At 41.0% G+C, this 20,403-nt stretch overlaps 1 long non-coding RNA gene across 1 annotated transcript; it reads left to right on the top strand.

Moving 5' to 3' along the window:
* The first annotated feature begins 17,123 nt into the window (after nt 1–17,123).
* Nucleotides 17,124–18,451, top strand: LOC131424954 (uncharacterized). Its single transcript, XR_009228656.1, has 3 exons — nt 17,124–17,301; nt 17,859–17,970; nt 18,320–18,451. It is a non-coding gene; the product is annotated as an uncharacterized LOC131424954 (long non-coding RNA).
* The last annotated feature ends 1,952 nt before the right edge of the window (nt 18,452–20,403 follow it).

The raw sequence follows: 20,403 nt of genomic DNA, 5'->3' as shown, positions 1-20,403 counted from the left end.
TAGCAGCCTGGTTCCCCAATCAGGGTGTCTCCCTTCAGGTGAGCCCCTCCGCCCACTTTGGCTAAAGCTGAAGTTAATACCCTACCTGGAAATTCACATTCACATGATTCAACTTTGTTTTTACCTTCCCCAAGTCAAAAGCTCCTGTCTCTGGTAGCAATATCCTAATGATGGGATATTTTCTTAAATTATTTTGTTGATGATCCTCTCTCCGTTTTTAAAATAAAAGCTTGTGTCCTCTATTTTGCCAACACATTTTGTCTAAATGTTAATCTTCTTGAACTGCTCTTCTAAAAGTTTTCTAGTTTCTTTCCTATTTTTCATCTTTGGGCTTTTGGACTTAAAAAAACTTAACTTTCTGTTAAGTTTTTCATTTCTGCCATTGTTTCTTTAATTCCTAAGAGTTCCAATATATTCTCTCAATGTTCCTTTTAAAATACTATTCTGTTACTGCAAAATTATTTCTCCTATTTCTTTGAGGCTATTAATAATTCTTTTTTTATATATTTATTTTGTAGTGGAAGTTAGACACAATTTATTTATTTATTTATTTATTTTTATGTGGTGCTGAGGATCGAATCCAGGGTGTCGCACATGCTAGGCAAGCACTCTACTGCTGAGCCACAAGCCTGGCCCCATTAATGCTTCTTTTAAATACGATATGTGATTTCTTTGCTCAGGGTAGTCTGAGTCCTTTGAGCAGCTTTTGGTTTGTTTGTGACTCTGCTTCTCAGGTGTCTGATGATCCTGATCCGCTCCCTTTTGGAGAGAGACTAAAACAACAGATTGGAGTTTGAGCAGGTGGGTGGTGTTTATTAATCGCTGGCTTCCATAGGGGTCGGTGGCGCTCAGTGCTGGCTTTGGTTGCATATTCGAATCATCTGGAGCTTCTGACTCTGGATTCCTCACTATGGAACAGCACTGGACAATTAAGTCAGAGCTGGGGGTGGGGCCCAGGCATTCTGTTTTTATGAAGCTCCTGGTGGATTCCTGTGTGCTCTCTGGGCCAAGAGCCTCCACCAAGACTGTCAGCCCTGCTTTTCTTGGGAAATCAGGCCCAATGGCTGGCTGCTGGCATTCAGGGTGCCCCTGGGTTCCAGCTGGATGCAGGTGGCCTTCAGTGTGTATGTGGTCACATTGCTTTGTTTTCAGTTTCATACCCTCACTCACCTTTGTGTCTGGTGGGTTTGCGCAATCAAATCGGAACGATTTCGGACATGTTGGTCAGATCTTCAGGACGTTGAGACAGGAGGATTGCAAATTTGCAGCCAATTTGGGCAATTTAGCAATACCACGTCTCAAAGTGAGATTTTTTTTTTTAAAGGGCCGGATTTAGCTCAGTAGTAGAGTACCCTGGGTTCAATTCCCAGTAGCAAACACACCACCTCAAGTGTGCCTGTTTCCCCGTCTTCTGCAGGACCGAGGTGAAGTGGTGGGGCACAGGAGGGCGTCTGAAGATCAGATCTGTTGCTTAAAGAGATGTTTTCAAAGATCATTCAGGCCCTTGCCCCCTCCCACACCCTCCCCGGCCCTTCCAGGGAGGACCTGCCCTGTGTGCCGAGTTCCATCTGATTGAACTCCCAAGGGAGACCTGGCGCACCTCTCCTGCCCTCCGGTTTTATCGGGGTCCCAGGGAAGTTTCCTCGCTGACTCTTTATGCCTACCTTCTTGGTTCTTTCCTGCATTCGTTTTGTCACTGCTGTCCCTTCTCTTGTTCTCTTGACCCTGTGCCTTTGAAAAATCTCCCCTAGTTGCTTTATGGGTCTTTTAGTGAGTTAAATCTGCCATCTTTAATTAAATATCTACATTTTTAATGTCAATAGAACCAAGTGCTCTTTTGATATTAAAGTAATGCATACACTTTATTAAAAATCCAGAGCATGGAAGCACGTATAGGGTAGGGTCGCCCCTTCCCAGCCCCAACCCTGCTCCCCAGATCCACCCTCTCTTACACTCAGGTTGGTGTCTGGGTTAGCTTCACAGAGCATCACACACTAGGTGGCTGAAAACTATAGCAACTTATTGTCTGCTAGTTCTGGTGCCAACCAGTCTGAAACAGTGGGGCCTGGGAGAGGAGACTTCTACCCTCTTCCTGGCTCCTGGAGGCTGCCTGCAGTCCTCGGGGCACTTAGGCTGTGAGCACATCAGTCTCTGCCTCTGTCTGCATACGGCCACCTCGCTGGGTGTCTTGGTGACTCTGTCTTCTCCTATAAAGACACCAGTCATTGTGTCAGGAGGCTGGGCCTGTTGGGAAACTGAGGCAGCATGAAGACCCCCTTCAATCCCTGATTCTTGCAATCAAATCAGAACGATTTCAGGCATGTTGCTCAGAGTAACAGGAATGAGCTTACTGAAGGGACAGGAAAAGGGAAAGGGGACACTGTCAAGGAAAAGAGGGGTCCTCTCTGAGGAGAGAGGGACAACGTGCTTCTCCTGCTTTGCAGCTTTATTGGGGATTCCAGAGAAGTTTCCAGAGAGTCCTGCTCAGGTCCACCTCTTGAGTTTTGACTGACAGCAAGATGACATCAGACTCTCAGGTTCTTACTGCCATGACAATTCTAGGTTCCCTTGGCCCACACTGACAGGTTCTAACTGGATTCTTCCCCATACGTTCTTATGGATTTTATTGTTAGGAGGAATCATCCCAATGTCTCTGAGTTCAGGATCTGGTTACAAAGGTCTCCTGGCTTCCTCCCATAGACATTATCTTGGGCCTGCATTTCCCCTGCAGATAACAGGTAGTTTGCTGAGGAATGTGATATAGCCTGACCCCTTAGCCTAGGCAGGGCTGCAGGTAAATTGCTTCTTGGAAAAGAAAGCAGGTGAGGGTCAGCACTGTGGGCCCATTGCATAGAATTATTCCCTTCACCTCATGTTCCCCCACTCACATCTGTCTGTCCCCTAACAATTGAACACCTTGTTCAGTGTGACCTGTTAAAAGAAAAAACTATCCCAGACCCTTGGTACAGGAGGGTAAGGCAGACTTTCTTCAGGCCTGTTGTGTGAGAGGTAGGAACCACTGCAGTGGGGTTTTGGAAGAAGAAGAGACGTTGGGCTCAAGTCCAACTACAAGAAAAACTGGGAATTTATAGTCAAGGAGTCGAGTAGGACGTGGCTGGATGGGAAATTGCTGAGAGGAAGCACCGGAGGCGCTGCAGGGGGCTGGCCTGCTGCTGCACAACTGAGGCGCCACAGAAACTCCCGCTTTAAACCCTGATTCTTGTGACCACACCAGAAAGATTTTGGACTTGCTGCCCAGAGGAAGGGCAGGACTTTATTACAAGGGATAAGAAGGAGAAAATGGGACACTCCCAGGGAGACATGGGTCTATCCTTTTGGGGATCATGATGGTACATTCCTCCTGCCCCCCAGTTTTATTGGGGGTCCCAGGGAAGTTTCCAGAGATTCCCATGAAAGTCCACCTCTGAACTTTTAACTGACAGCAGGATTGCATCAGACTTTCAATTCCCCTCTTCACAGTGCAATTCTAGGTGACTTTGGCCCATGCTAACTGGTTTTTACAGATTTTATGATTAGGGGGGATTATCCTTATCTCCCTGAGTTCTGGGATTGAGGCTGTGTAAAGATCACAAAAGTTTTCTCCTTCAGGGTGATTTGTGTTGTTGTTGTTGTTCTTCTTCTTTTTTATTTTAGTTGTAGATGAACACAATACGTTTAGTTTTAATTTTTTATTTTTATATGGTGCTGAAGGTCGAACTCAGTACCTCATATGTGCTAGCCATGCGCTCTACCACTGAGCGACAACCTCAGCTCTCACTTGAGTTCTTTTTTATGGGCATTTCAGGCCTTCATTTCCCTGCAGATGAGAGGTTGTTTGCTGAGAAATGTAGTATATCCTGTTGACTCAAGCCAGGCAGAACTGCAGCTAAATTGATTTGTAAAAAAAGAAAGTATGTGGTGGTCAGCACAGTGGACCAGTTTATAGAATTATTTCCTTAACTTCTTGTTTCCACCTCTCACATTTATCTGTTCCCTACCAGGAGGGATCCAGACTAACCCTGTCTGAGGGACTCTGATGAAGGCAGGCCTGTCATGAGATAGGGGCCTAAGGAGGTTCCCCCAGGACAGAAGGGAATCTCAACTCATCCTGTTATGGTTTCGATGTGAGGTGTCCCCCAAAAGCTCATGTCTGACACAATGCAAGAAAGTTTAGAGGAGAAATGATTGAGTTCTGAGAGTCTTAACCCAATCAGTGAATTAATCCCCTGATGGGATTAACTGGGTGGTAATGAAGGCAGGTGGGGTGTGGCTGGAGGAGGTGGGTCACTGGGGGCATGGCTTTGGGGTATATATTTTGTATGTGGCAAGTGGAGTCTCTCTCCCTCCCTCTCCCTCTCCCCTTCCTGATCATCATATGAGCTGATTCCTTCCACCACACTCTTCTGCCATGATGTTCTGCTCATCTGGAGCACTGGGAAATGGAGCCTGCTGTCTGTGAACTGAGACCTCCGAAACCCTGAGCCCCAAATAAACTTTTCCTCCTCTAACATTGTTCTTGTTAGGTTTTTTAGTCACAGCATTGAAAAAGCTGACTAAAACACAGCCCTTGAAGAGTCCTAACACATATTGTGCACAATTTTAGGACATGTCAGAAAAAGGTACAAGCAGAGATACATTGAGAAAAGCAAGGAATACACACTTGAAGGGACAGGAGTGAGAAGCACTTTTTCAGCTTTGGGCTCTTGTTTTAAAAGAAACTTTGTAAATGGTGAACATAAGAAAATAGGGGATGGTGTCTACCTGGTGTGTTTGACTTTGTTTAAAGCATGGGTAGATCATGGTGGTCTGGTTCTTTTTAGGATCTGTAGGCTGGTGCTATCTAGTTAATAGAAAGCATTTGGAATGTACCTACATCATAGGTCTCTAACTACATTTTCTCTTGGTTTTATTTAGTCTAAGGAAAATATGTTGTGTAAGTTAGCAATGTATGTAAGCATTAATTAACTGGACTAGCCATTCTCTAATGTTCATGGGTTTTTAAAAAATTCCACCAGAAAATTTTAGAACTAATAAATGAATTCAGCAAAGTAGCAGGATATAATATCAATACCCATAAATCAAAGCATTTCTATGCATAGGTGATGAATCCACTGAAAGAGAAATTAGGAAAACTACCCCATTCAAAATAGCCTCAAGAAATATAAACTACTTAGCAATCAATTTAACAAAAGAAGTGAAAGACCTCTACAATGGAAACTATAGAACACTAAAGAAGGAAACTGAGGAAGACCTTAAAGATGGAAAGATCTCCCATGCTCTTGGATAGGCAGAGTTAATATTGTCAAAATGGCCATCTACCAAAACTCTTATACAGACAATGTAATTCCCATTAAAATCCCAATGACATTCTTCATAGAACTATAAAAGGCAATCATGAAATTCATCTGGAAAAATAAGAGACCCAGACTAGCCAAAGCTATCCTTAGCAAAAAAAAAAAAAAAAGTAAAGCAGGAGGCATCACAACACCAGACCTTAAACTGTACTAGAGAGCAGTAGTAACAAAACAGCACAGTATTGGCATCAATATAGACGTGTAGATAAATGGTACAGAATAGAAGACAGAGACCAACCCACATGAATACAGTTATCTCATACTAGACAAAGACGCCCAAAACAGACATTGGAGAAAAGGTAGCCTCTTCATCAAACGGTGGTGAAAACTGGAAATCCATATGTAGCAAAACAAAATTAAACCTCTATCTCTCATCATGTGCAAAACTCAACTCAAACTGGATCAAGGAAATCAGAATTAGAAAGAGACCCTGTGCCTAATAAAAGAAAAAGTAGGCCCAAATCTTCATCATATTGGATTAGGTCACAACTTCCTTAACAAGACTCCTAAAGTGCAAGACATAAAATCAAAACCAATAAGTGGGATGGATTCAAACTAAAAAGCTTCTTCCCAGCAAAAGAAACAATCATTGAGGTGAAGAAAGGGCCTACAGTTTGGGAGCAAATTTTTACCACACGCACATCAGATAGAGCACTAATCTTCAGGATATATAAAGAACTCAAAAGACTTAACCCTTCCAAAAACAACCCAATCAATAAATGGGCTAAGGAACTGAATGGATACTTCTGAGAAGAAGATATATAAGTGGTCAACAAATATATGAAAAAGTGTTCAACATCTTTAGTAATTAGAGAAATGGAAATAAAAACTACTCTAAGATTTATCTCACCTCAGTCCAAATGGCAGTTATCAAGAATACAAGTAAGAGGATACAGGGGAAAAAGGTACACTCATACATTGCTGGTGGAACTGCAAATTGGCGTAACCACTTTGGAAAGCAGTGTGGAGATTCCTCAGAAAACTTAGAATGGAACCACCATTTGACCCAGCGATCCCACTCCTTGGACCATACCCAAAGTATTTCAAGTCAGCATACTATAGTGACATAGCCACACCAATGTTTATAGCAGCTGAGTTCACAATAGCTAAACTGTGGAACCAACCTAGATGCCCATCAATAAATGAATGGATAAATAAACTGTGGTATATATGCACAATGGAATATTACTCATCATTAAAAGAGAATAAAATTATGGCATTTGCAGGTAAATGGATGGAATTGGAGAATATTATGCTAAGCAAAGTAAGCTAATTCCAAAAAACTAAAAGCCAAATGTTTTCTCTGATTAGTGGATTCTCATGTATGATGGGGGGTCACATGGGAAGAATGAAGGAACTTTTGATTGAGCAAAGGGGAGGGTGGAGAGGGGTTATGGGGATAGGAAATATGGTGGAATGAAATGGACATCATTACCCTAGGTACATGTATGATTGCATGAATGGTACGTCTCTACACTGTGTACAACCAGAGAATTGAAATGTTGTGCTCCATTTGTGTATGATGAATTGAAATGCATTCTGCTTTCATGTACAAGTAAGTAAAACAAATAAAAAAAATAATAACCCTGGAAGAAAACAGGCCTTGGAGTAAAGTTGAGGGTGTTCATGAAGCGTCTTGGATTTCAAGTTTCTTTTCCCTTTTATTAGTCTTCTTTCTACCTATCCATGTTTCTTCTATCCTATCTCAGGCCCACGTAGGGGATGCTGGGTGATGAGGACGGCTAGATTTTTTTTTTAACCATATGATTTATTTTTTTTTCAGTCATACGTGACAGCAGAATGTATTTTGACATATAATACACACATGGAATGTTCATACATCGATCATATTGTCTATTCTATTCTGCTGCCCTTCTTATCCCCCCTACTCCTCCCCTCCTCTCCCATCCTTTCTCTCTATCCAATCTAATGTGACACACTTTTTTTTCTTTTTCTCATCACAACATCATATATGTATTCTGTATAACAATGAGGTTCTCCTTCCATCTTCCGTGCAACTCCCCTTCTCCCTCTTTTTCCCTCCCACCTCTCTTCTCTATTTAGTGGTAGTCTTCTTCTTGTGCTCTGAGGACGGCTAGATTTTGAGTCAAGTGTGCTCAGATATTGAGTATGGGGTTTTGGGATGAACTGACTCAGCAGGATTCTTGCTTGACTTGGGTGGTGCTAGACAGACATGGAAGTCACAGGTTGAGGCTTAGTTGGAGAAGGACTCAGAGGAGTCTAGCTAAAGTGTGGCTAAGGAGAGAGTCTTCAGCCAGATCTCATTTTAATCTAACTATATCTTCAAAGACTCTATTTCTGAATAAGTCACATTCTGAGATTCCTAATGGATGCATATCTTTTAGAGAACATGATTCAATTTAGTACAACATCCTTACACATATTTTTCTTAAACAGAATCTTGAGACATTTCCTTTCTTATCCTGCTTTTCTCATCCCACAGCCCCATCCCAGCAAAAAGTCGACTCTTAGTGGGAGGAGGAAGCAGGGAAAAGTCCAGGAAGGTTTCAAGGTTTTATGACTAAAGGTTTAAAACCCAGAAAAGGAAGGGGATTTGTGGGCATCTATAAGATATCTTCACCAGAGTCTCATTGCGAAGGCTTGGAGTATCTTCATGCACCTAATGTGCCTGTCATTATTCTCATTGGGAAGAAGAAGGCAAGGAGAGAATGTTCCAGAATGATACCATTAATTGGTGGGTGAGGAAGGGAAGTAAACCCATGGTCGATTACTGACAAACCCATTTGAATCACACCTTATACTTTGCCTTGATTTTCACATCCACAGTTACATTAAAATTCCCAGACCATACTCTCCTACTGAGTCAGCTGAATGAAGCAGCATTATGAAGATGATCTCTATTATAAAGGAACACAGTTGTTGAGAGATACAACTAAAGTCACATAGCAGTGCCAAAGTGTGCACTTTTTGTTTTATTTTATTCCCTTTTGAAAAAAAAATCAATACTGGGGATTAAACCCAAGGATACTATATCACTGAGCTATACCTTCATCCTTTAAAACAATTTAAAAAAATTGGGGGCAGGGTCTCACTAAGTTGCTGAGGCTGACCTGGCACTTGTGATGCTCTTGCCTCAGCCTCCCTAGTCGCTGGGATTACAGGCGTGTTCCATCGTGCCAAGCTGTTTTCTTTTACTCTAAATGAATTCTACCCAATAAAAAATGTAATTTAAAATTCTCTAGTAGCTATATTAAAAAAGTAAAAGTTAACAGAAGAACTTATGCAACATATGCATGTAATAAATATATCTTAACTACACCCAATATATTACAATATTGTTTTAACACTTTATTGATATAAAAATACATAATGCCCTTTATATTTTTTTGTATAAAATCTCCAAAGCCAAGTATGCATTTTAGTCTCACAGCTCTTCTCAGTTGGAACTAGCTCCATTTCAGGTGGTCAGTTCCATAGGTGGTTAGTTGCTATGCATCTGGAGGACACAGGTGTCAGTCACATACTATCTGAATTGCATTATCCTGCTTGCCCCTGAAGAACTACGGGAAGCGAACAACATGAAGCCCTGGACAGACAGGAGGCCTGGTATGCACTGATTGCTCCAGATGGACATGACTCTGACGTCTCTCTGAGTCTCTAATGGAGCCCTTGGCTTCCTGCCTTCTGTAAGAGTTATTTGTCCTTTTGTGCATTCCTGAAATGGCTTTCCCAATTTTCCCCTGGGCGTTTCTGATTTGAGCTTCTATCCTGAACTCTCCAGGAACCTTTGAAAAATCCAGAAATTCCAATGTTTTGGCACCTGCTCTCTCTCCCCACCCTTTTTCTGACCTTTGTGTATCAAGAATCTGGATATTTGTGTTGCTGAAAATTATGGGCCATATGAAGAAAACTGGGCTATTTCCCATCCCAAATTGACACAGCAATGCAAGAATACAGAGAGAACACTGAGTCTTGCAAGGAAGAATAGCTCTGTTAAACTATAGAATGACGGTTGGGAATTCATGAGCCAAAGGAGCCTAAAGGACAGAGAAGGGCCAGAGTGTAAGGGCATACCAAACATATTTAATAACTTTCCAGTTCACTTTTTCTGGAATGTAGCAAAGGAGGTTAGGGGCCAACATTGGAGGAACCATCCATACCTTCTGGCCTGATCACCTGATCAACCTCCCAGTCCCACTGAACTGCCAGGCACATTGATGTAGGTGGAAACCTGCAAGCCAAACCAGAACCCCACTGGGAAAAATGACCTTGGTGTCAACCACCGTTGGACACTTACCTCCCTTCCTCAGGTCAGCTCAGGAGAGAAGTCTCATTTTACTGAGTAAAGACCAATTAAAAATAAGATTAACTCTCCCACTTGAACACAGGGGAAGAGAGTCCCCCAGCCTCCTTTTTCTTATAGCACAAATTTATAGATAATTTCTCCTCTCTTTGAAATGTACATAAATTCAACCTATATAGGCCACTTAACAGCTGGAGGGCCCAGGAATGACTTTCTCAAGGACCTGGGAGCCATCTCTTTGAAATGCAAACATCATAGGAGTTAGCAGCCCAATCTCTCAGTTTCTGGAAGAGAGAGGCTAGCTGGGTGGACACCTTGCTCACTGCAAAATTACCTTCTGTCTTGAAGATAGGACAGTTTGTTTCCTCTGGAAAAGCCAATTAGCCAACCGGAGATCATCCCAATTACCAGATGAATCTAGGATAAACTCTGCCTGAAAAATGGACCTGTCAAGTCCTCTGACTTGAGGACTAATATTTCTTATCTTCAAAATATGTATGGAATGTTCTGGGTCTGCTGGTGTAAAAAGGTTAGGTTTGTCTTTTAGCTGCTTGCCTGTGATGTGTATTACATTCTGTTTTCAAACATATCTAATAATAAGTTTTTTCTTTGACCTTGGTAGACAGGGTTTTTTTTTGGTTTTAGAAAATATTTTACTTTTAATTACCGTATCTTTCCAAGAGCTGAAATTCAGAGGGACCCTAATTTTCTCCAGTTACACAGCAAGTTCTATGGCAATCTTGCACATGAATTTCTTTTCTGATTTGTTATGAGAGTTAAGTTCGTCTGTGTGAATCCAGCGTTTTCAGCCTGGGTACACTTCACAGGTTGGATTCTTTTCCTGGGTCCTAAGTCATGTAAAGAGTGATGCCCTTCTCGCCCCCTGGTGGTCAGGACGTGACATGCAGGCACTGCTGGGAGACAACCTCCCCTAGAACTTCACTCAGCTCATGTTTTTCAACTCTTATAATAAAATATGATGTTTTTGAAAATAGGGCTCCTTTTTAAACTTTCTCCAAATTGAGAGCAGTGTGTCATTCACCATGATCTTCAGTAGCACCGCCATCTCCTGGTGCCCCCATTTCCATTGCTGGGAAAAAATACCTCAGAAAAACAACTTAAAGGAGGAAAAATTTATTTTTGCTCAGTGGTTTCAGAAATTTCACTCCATGGTCTGCTGCCTCCATTGTTTCTGGGACTGTAATGAGGCAGGAGATCATGGTGGAAAGATGTGGTACAGGAAAGCTGTCCCCCCACTGGTGGAGGCCAGAAGCAGAGAGCTAGGAAGGGATTGAAGACAAAATATACCCTTCCAGGACTGGGCCCCAGTTAGATACATGTCCACCATGAGGTCCCATCTCCTAGGGCTTTCATCCAGTAGTCTGTCCAGCTATGAATACATCCATGGGTTTATCCATGATCCAATCACTTCCCCAGCTCTCCACCTCCAAACACTGCTGCATTGGGGATCAAGCCTTCAACCCATGAGCCTGTTGGGAATATTCTAGATCCAAACCATTGAATCTAGAATAGCAAGCATCTCTGACCTCTCTCCTAACTCTGAATCCCATTCTCCCCACTACACCTCAGTAGAGAGCTGGTTGGGTGTGGATGGTCTTTCTCCAGAAGCCAGGGTCCACCTACTACACAGGAGTAGAAGTCCCGCCACCCTCTATTGCACCCACAGGAGGTCCTGACACCAGGATCCTCCCTTGGCCAGGATCATCAGTGAGGACACTGCAGGAGAACATAGGAGTGTGCTCCTGTCCTGCAGCTCAGCCCCAGCTGAGTTGACTGCCCGCTAGCTGGGACTCCACATCAGAAGGATGGTTGGTCCTGTCCCCTGCACCTACATCATGCCCAGGTATTTGACTGATCCTGACCATCTGCCATGTGACATCCAGCCCCAAGGTGTGTGTTGGGGACTGTGTGTTGGGGGATGGTAGAAGAGGGAGAGATGTAGATAACATCCTTCATGGGGCTGTCAGGGCCTTGGGGCTGTCCTTGTTTGTGATCATGCCTTCACTATCTTTGGGAGTTTTGATGTGGGTTCATGGGTAACCTGAAGGGCTGAGAGGCAGGACTTTGCGTGATGAGATGGTTGGGATTGCACCCAACCTCCTAGTGGACACTCTAAGTTGGTCCCTTCACATGAAGCCTAGTAATATTTCAGCAGGCCATGCTTGGAGGTGGCTGTGGGTGGGGGGACATGTGTGTGCCCCAGACAGTGATAGTGTCAGTGTGTGCCCCTGGACAGGGAAAGCGGAGAGGTGGCATGTTAGTGGTCTCCCTTCTCCACACTCCCCTTTGCTCTATATAGAGTCCATCTAATCCTCTCATGCTACCCCAAACCCCATTATGAGAGAAAACATTTGGCATTTTGTTTTTTTGGGATTGGCTAACTTCACTTAGCAGTATATTCTCCAATTCCACCCATTTACCTGAAAATGCTATGATTTTATTCTCTTTTAATGCTGAATAGTATTCCATTGTGAATATATGCCATATTTTCTTTATCCATTCATCTACTGAAGGGCATCTAGGTTGGTTCCACAGTTTACCTAGTGTGAATTCAGCTGCTATAAACATTGATGTGGCTGTGACCCTGTAGTATGCTGTTTTTAATTTCTTTGGGTATACACAGAGGAGTGGGATAGCTGGGTCAAATGGTGGATCCATTCCCAGGACTCTCCATACTGCTTTCCATATTGGCTGCACCAATTTGAAGTCCCACCAGCAATGTATGAGTGTGCCTTTCCCCCACATCCTTGCCAACACTTATTGTTGTTTGTATTCTTAATAGCTGCTATTCTGACTGGAATGAGATGAAATCTTAGTTTTGATTTGCATTTCTCTAATTGCTAAAGATGTTGAGCATTTTTTCATATATTTGTTGATCGAGAAGCATCTGTTCAGTTCCTTGGCCCATTTATTGATTGGGTTATTTGTGTTTTTGGTGTTAAGATTTTTGAGTTCTTCACATATCCTAGAGATTAGTGCTCTACGTGATGTGCATGTGGTAAAAATTTGCTCCCAAAATGTAGGCGCTCTCTCTCTCTCTCTCTTTTTTTTAGAGAGAGAGAGAATTTTTTAATATTTATTTTTCAGTTTTTGGCGGATACAACATCTTTGTTTGTATGTGGTGCTGAGGATCGAACCCGGGCTGCACGCATGCCAGGCGAGCACGCCACCGCTTGAGCCACATCCCCAGCCCCGTAGCTCTCTCTTCACCTCACTGATTGTTTCTTTTGCTGAGAAAAAGCTTTTTAGTTTGAATCCATCCTGTTTATTGATTCTTTTATTTTATTTTTTAGTTGTAGTTGGACACAATACCTTTATTTTGCTTATTTATTTTTATGTGGTGCTGAGGATCGAACCCAGGGTCTCGCACGTGTGAGGTGAGTGCTCCACCACTGAGCTACAACCCCAGCCCCCTGTTTATTGATTCTTGATTTTAATTTTTGTGCTACAAGAATCTTATTATTAAGGAAGTTAGGACCTAATCCAACATGATGGACATTTGGGCCTAGTTTTTCTTCTATTAGGTGCAGTGTTTCTGGTTTAATTCCTAGGTCCTTGATCCACTTTGAGTTGAATTTTTTGCATTGTGAGAGATAGGGGTTTAATTTTATTTTGTTGCATATATATTTCCAGTTTTCCCACCACCATTTTGAAGAGGCTATCTTTTCTTCAATGTACGTTTTTGGCACCTTTGTCTAACATAACTGTATTCCCGTGGGTTTGTTTCTTTGTCCTCTATTCTGTACCATTGGTCTACAAGTCAATTTTGGTGCCAATACCATGCTGTTTTTGTTACTACTGCTCTGTAGTATAGTTTAAGGTCTGGCATACTGATGCCACCTGCTTCACTCTTCTTGCTAAGGATTGCTTTACGTTTCCAGATGAATTTCATGATTGCTTTTTCTATTTTTATGAGGATTGTCATTGGGATTTTGATCAGAATTGCATTAAATCTGTATAGTGGTTTTGGTAGTATGGTGATTTTGAAAATATTAATTCTGCCTGTTCAAGAACAAGTGAGATCTTTCCATCTTCTAAGGTCTTCTTTAATTTCTTTCTTTAGAGTTCTGTAGTTTTTGTTGTAGAGGTCTTTTACCTCTTTCATTAGGTTGATTCCCAAGTATTTTATTTTTTTTTATTCTATTGTAAATGGGGTAGTTTTCCTCATTTCCCTTTCAGAGGATTTGTCACTGATATACAGAAATGCCTTTGATTTATGGGTGTTGATTTTATATCCTGCTACTTTGCTAAATTCATTTATTAGTTCTAGGAGTTTTCTAGTGGAATTTCTTGGGTCTCCTAGATATAGAATCATATCATCAGCAAATAGTGCTAATTTGAGTTCTTCTTTTCTTATCCGTATCCTTTTAATTTCTTTTGTGTGTCTACATGCTCTGGCCAGTGTTTCAAGAACTATGTTAAATAGAAGTGGTGAAAGAGGGCATCCCTGTCTTGTTCCAGTTTTTTTGAGGGAATGCTTTCAATTTTTCTCCATTGATTTTGTAAATCAATGGATTTTGTAAATGTTTACTGAATTTGCTATGTCCAGCAGTCTTTTTGTGAGCTTTTTAAGCTCTTCTAATTATAGATCCATACCATCTGCAAACAGTGATCATTTGACTTCTTCTTTTTCTATTTTTGTCTTTTTTTTATTTCCTTCTCTTGCCTAGTTGCTCTGGCTAGAATTTCTAGTACTTCATTGAATAGGAGTGTGAGAGCAGTCATCTTTGTTCTGAATTTTAAAGAAAATGCTTTCAGTTTTTCTCAGTCACTATGATGTTGGCTTTGGGCTTATCATATAGCCTTTATAATGTTGAGGTAAATTCCTTCTATTCCTAGTTTATTCAGTGATTTTATCTTGAATGGGTGCTGAATTTTGTCAAAGTATTTCTCTGCATCTATTGAGATCATTGTGATTTTTGTCCTTAATTATATTTATGTGGTGAATTATAATTATTGATTTGCATGTATTAAACCATTCTTGTCACTCTGGAATAAAACCAATTTTGTCATGAAGTATAATATTACTAATATGTTGTTGAATCCAAGTTACTGATATTTGCTTAAGAAGTTTTGAATCTAAATTCAACAGGGATATTTGTTTGTAGTTTTCATTCTTTGATGTGTCCTTATTTGATTTTGATGTGAACGTAATACTGGTTTCATAGAATGAATTTATAAATGTTCCTTCTTTTTATATTTCATGGAATAATTTGAGGAGCATTGACATTAATTCTTATTCAAAAGGTCATGTACAAGATAGCTAAAAATCCATCTGGTCCTGGGCTTTTCTTTGTTGGAAGGCTTTTTATTACTGCTTCTGTCTCATTGCTAGTTATTGGTTAACTTAAGTTTTCTGTTTCCTTGTTTCAATTTTGGCAGGTCAACATGTCTAGGAATGTATCCACTTCTTCCAGATTTTCCAATTTGTTGGAGTATAAGTTTTCAGAATATTTTCAAATAATTTTTTTGGTTAGTCTAGCTAACTGTTTATCAATCGTTTTTATCTTTTCAAAGAACCAACTCTTCAGATCATTGATCCTTTGTATTATTGTATATTCAGCATGTGGCTGTCCTTGCCTGTATGTAGAGTCTCTTGCAAACAATATATAGTTGGGCTTTGCTTTTTAACTCATTCTGCCAGTCTATGTCTCTAAATTGGATAGTTGAAGCCATTCACATTCAATGCCACTAAAGAAAGATATTTATTGATTCCTGACATTTTGTTTTATTTCTAATGTTTAATTTGGTCTAATATTTAATTTGTTTCTCATTCCTTAGCCTCTTTTCCAATGAGATTTGTCCATTTGTGAGCCCTGAGGCTTGGTTTTGAGTTCTTCCATTTCTAGTATTTCCTTAAGTATTTTCTGTAGTGCCAACATAGTAGTCATGAATTCTTTTCACTTCTACTTACCTTGGATTTTTTTTTATATCTTCTTAAATTCTGAAAGTTAGCTTTGCTAGAAATAGCACTCTTGATTGACAGTTATTTTCTTTCAGAGCTTGAAACCTTTCATTTCCAGCTGTCATGGAAGTTAGAGTTTGTGCTGAGAAATCAGAAGTATTCTGATTGAGTTGCCTCTAATGAGACCTGACATTTTTCTTTGGAGACTTTAAAAATTCTATCTTTGTTTTTTGTGTTAGATATTTTAGTCATAATATGTCATAAAGAGATTCTTTTTTTTTTTTTAAATATCTTATTTATATGGAGTTCTGAATACTTCCTGTACCTGAATGTCTATCTCATTCTCAATGTTTGGAAAATTTTCTGTTACTATTTCCTTGAAGAGGTTATTCATCCCATTAGTTGAATTTCACAGACCCCTTTCAATTCCAATGATTCTTAAATTTGGTCTCTTTATGTTGCCCTAGTGATCTTATATATTATGGTCATAGTTACTTCTTTTCTTTAATACTGTCTGAGTGTTCAAGGCTGACCATTTTGTCTTGTAGTTCTGAGATTAATTCTTGAGCATGGTCTACTTTATTAGAGAGGCTTTCAATTGAATATTTTATTTGATTTATTATGCCTCTCATTTCCAAACTTTCTGTCTGGTTCTTTTTCAGTATCTCTGTCTCCGTATTGAAATTCTCATTCATATCCTGTACTGACTCCCTTAATTCATTTAATTATTTTTCTGTGTTCTCTTGGAATTAATTTATCACTTTTGTAATCATTCTTTTGAATTATTTATCTGGCATTTCATCAGTGTCTATATCTTTGGAATCAGTTGCTGGTGAATTATGGACTTCAGGAGACATAAGGTCACCTAGTTTTTTTGTTTTCTTGTATTGCCATATTGTATTTTATGCATTTGTTGAAATGGAATTCTCTTCCACTCTTCATTATAGTGGCACACTTTCTCTACAGAAAATCTTAATTAGGCTTCTCCAGAGACCCTCACCATAATTGTTCTTAGACTATCAGCAAGAATCTCTGCAAAAGAATTCAATGTATTTAAGCTTCCTATTTTCTATTTCTCTGTCACACAATTACTAAAATTGGCTGTGGGACTGAAGGGAATTAGCACTCTAGATGCTGAGCACCCCTTTACTAATTTTTCACAACATTTATGGGCTATCTAGTGTTGTAAATTTTCTAGTCTAAAATGATATATTGATTGTGAAAGTTCTCAGGTGGGAATTTTGTTTACAAAAGCAGAATGTGATAAGGGAACACAAGATCCTTTTATGAGGCTTTGGGTGGGGAGCCTTCACAGGGTTGTTTACAAGAAAAGTAGTTAGATCCTAGGGAAAGTCCTTTACAACCCAAAGATAAGAGGAAATTGTGCAAATTAGGTTCCTAGGAAACCAGCTGGGGTAGGGGTGGGGGCGGGGAACTCCTCCTTTCCCAGGTATTGATTTTTGCACATAATGTCCTTGGTTTATTTTTGTATCTCGACCTGGGTTATATCCAGATTGCCCAGTGCAATAGAATAAACCTACTTTTAGGTGAACTTCTGCAGATTGTGAACCTCTGAGGCCCTTCCCCTACATACTGGGTATAAAATTCTAAAACTTTCTGGATCTGGTGTTCAGAGGAAGAATTCTTAGGTGAGAGCCTCCTCTGAACCCTGCAGTCAACAAACCTGCTTCCTGCTAGTTCCTTGGTGTCTAGCCTCATCTGTGCTACTTCAACATGTGGGTATTTTTAGGGCAAAGCCTTATCTTGCATTAAGATATTAGGTTCTTGGGCTGGGGTTGTAGCCCAGTGTTAGAGCACTTGCCTTGCATGGGTGAGGCACTGGGTTTGATCCTTGGCACCACGTAAAAATAAATAAGTAAATAAAATAAAGATACTCTGTCCATCTACAAAAAAATATATTAATAAAAGGATATTATGTTCTTGTAAATCTTTCCATATACTTCCAAGTGGGCTTTGTGGTATATTTTCCCTGATAGTTCTTTGATGATGATTAGTGGTGTGTTTTGATATGGTGTTTTTTTTTTGTTTTGTTTTGTGTGTGTGTGTGTGTGTGTATGTGTGTGTGAGAGAGAGAGAGGGGGCGGAGAGAGAGAGCTTGAGGATTCTGCTTTTCCGGTAGGTCTCAAATAAATGGGGTTCTTCTTGTATATCTGGTGATTGTGTTATATACAGCAGGTTCTGTGGGATATATCCTCTGTGATTGCTCTTCTTCACTTAAAGGGGTATGTGAGTGATTTATTTATCTATTTATTTTTAAAAATTTATTTTCTAGTTTTTTTCCGGCGGACACAACATCTTCGTTTGTATGTGGTGCTGAGGATCGAACCCGGGCTGCACGCATGCCAAGTGAGCACGCTACCGCTTGAGCCACATCCACAGCCCATGTGAGTGATTTAGATCATAGGTGTGGTGTAGTCTTCCTGTTAATTCTTTCTGTTTTTATGGCAGGAATGGATGTTGTAATTGCTAATCTGAATTGACAACTTGATTGGATATAGAGGCCTAAGATTAAGAGGCTTCTGGCTGTGTCAATGAGGGTGTTTCTAGGAATGATTGGCATATGTGATAGCAAATGGAAGAGGAGACCCACTTTAAGAATTGGCAGCACTGTCCAAGAGGTCAAAATTTTGAACGTAATAGAAATTGGAAGCAGTAGCAGATGCAAGCTTGATTCTTCTTCAGTAGACTCTTGATCGATGCTGTGATCACCTGAGAACAGGTAAATCTCCACAGAGTTTCCAAGCCTTTGGACCCAGATTGGGGTGGCATCATTGATCCTTCTTGTTCTGAGGCTCCAGCATCAGCTCCCCAGCCTACAGACAGCCATTGTGGGACTCTCCAGCTTCTGATTTGTAAGCCAATCTAATAAATCCCTTTTTTATGATCATATATATTTGTATATATGTACACACACACACACACACACACACACACCACATATAACCTGTTGGTTCTATTCCTCTAGAGAACCCTGACTAATGAGAAATTTGTATCAAGAAGTGAGGTTGTTGCTGTGACTAACCTGACCATGTGGTTCAGAAGCTTTTGGAGCTTTTTGGAATTTGTTGGAGGATTTGGGAAAAGTTAATGATGAAGCTGGAAAAGCTTTAGTTTTAAGTGAAACTTAGTAGATGTTCTTGGTGGGAGCTTAGAAGACCAGAAGGCCAACAGAACTGTGCACAGTAAAAACAGGGTTCAAGTGGTTCACAGGAAGAGGACTCTATTGGTAATCGGACTGGAGGCCATCCACGTCGTCTTCTGGCTGAGAAGTTGTCTGATTTTGCCAGTGTCCTGAGACTTTCTGAATCAAAAGTTGATATCAATTTGTTTATCTGGTGGAAGAAATTTCTAGACAGCATAGTATTTAGGCAGTGGCATAGATATTGCTGGTGGCTTTTAGCCAAGTTTATTGTGATATTCAGGAGCAGAAAGCAGAGCAGAAATATTTGAAAAACTTGGACTTGAAAGGCAGGAGTAAAGCTGGGGCTAAGGAAGTTGTAGTTGTTAAAGACTTAATTACCACCACTAAAGAAATGCTAAGGATACTGCCCATAAACAATGAGGAAGATGGCTTGAGTTGAGGTCATTTTAGGAATTGGCAAGACCACACACCTCTCAGATTCAAGGAAGTAAAAGTAAAAATTCTCTTGAGAAGAGACCAGTGGGGCACCCTTATTTTATAAAGAGGTTTAGGAAGTTTTTCAACATGCTCAGCTACCTAGGCATTCAGGGGCTGCTTAAGCCAGGGTCCCTGGAGGCTTGGCTACTACTCAAGATGGCAGCAGACCATGGCATCAACCACGTGGTTCTGGTTCTGCAGGAATTCAGGATGCTGGAGTGAGGGGCTCATGGAGGCTTCCACCAAGATTTCAAAGGAAGGTTTTGGAGGCCAGGGAAGGTGCAGCAGGGTAAGAGTCCCTGGGGGCACCTGCTGAGAGGGCAGTATGGGAGGAGATGGGAGGAGGAAGCTGAAGGTGCAATGGAGACCCACAAGCTTAAGAAATGCCAATAATGTGGCACATTATCCTAGGACAGTGGCAGGAATTGAGCAGAGTCAAGCCAACAGAAAGGCCACTTAGGCTGCAAACAACATGGCCACAGGGGCAGAGCTACACAAGATCTTTGGAGAGAACATCACAATGCCATGTGCCCCAGATGCTGGACATGGAGCTATGGGACTTGTTTTCCCAACAGAATTTCAGTCTTGCTTTGGTCTCATCTTCTTCCTATGCCCCTAATATTATGAATGAAGGTGTTTACTCTGTACCCTTATGTATTGGATACTTTTAAATTTCTTTTAATTTTACAGGAGCTCACAATGCGGGATTGCCTTGGCTTGTTCTTTTTATGGCCCCTGGGATTTCCTCCCTTCCTCATCTCCCCTGTCCATGCTCTCCTCACTACTGGTTGTTGGTGTCCCCTATGTCCACATGTCTATCTTAGTTTTTCTATTGGATTCCGGGTTTAGGGGCACAAGTATGAAAGTATCTGTCTGATTGGGTCTCCCTTTGTGTCAGTGAGAACTTTTTTTAACTGGGAAGTTGACCTCATTGGAAGACCCTCTCCAGGCTCCTTTGGTCTGGCCCTATCCCTGACTTCCTCACTTGCAGTTTTGCCTTGGCTGCCTTCGCCCTCCTACATCTCCCTCAAGATGGGGAACCATGAGTCAAGGCAAGTAAAGAGGGGTGGGGGCTGGTCTGGAAAACTCTGGAGGATAAATTACACATGTGCCACTCTGGGTGCATTTAGTGTACTGGTGAGGATGAGCTGGGTTTTCTTAAGGGGCTCCTTTGGCTCTTTAACAGGTGAATAAATGG

The sequence above is a fragment of the Marmota monax genome, unplaced genomic scaffold (assembly GCF_021218885.2).
Source record: "Marmota monax isolate L192 unplaced genomic scaffold, Marmota_monax_Labrador192_F-V1.1 WCK01_AAM20220418_F8-fsc00003, whole genome shotgun sequence".
NCBI lineage: Eukaryota > Metazoa > Chordata > Mammalia > Rodentia > Sciuridae > Marmota > Marmota monax.
This window is presented reverse-complemented; position numbering and strand designations above follow the sequence as displayed.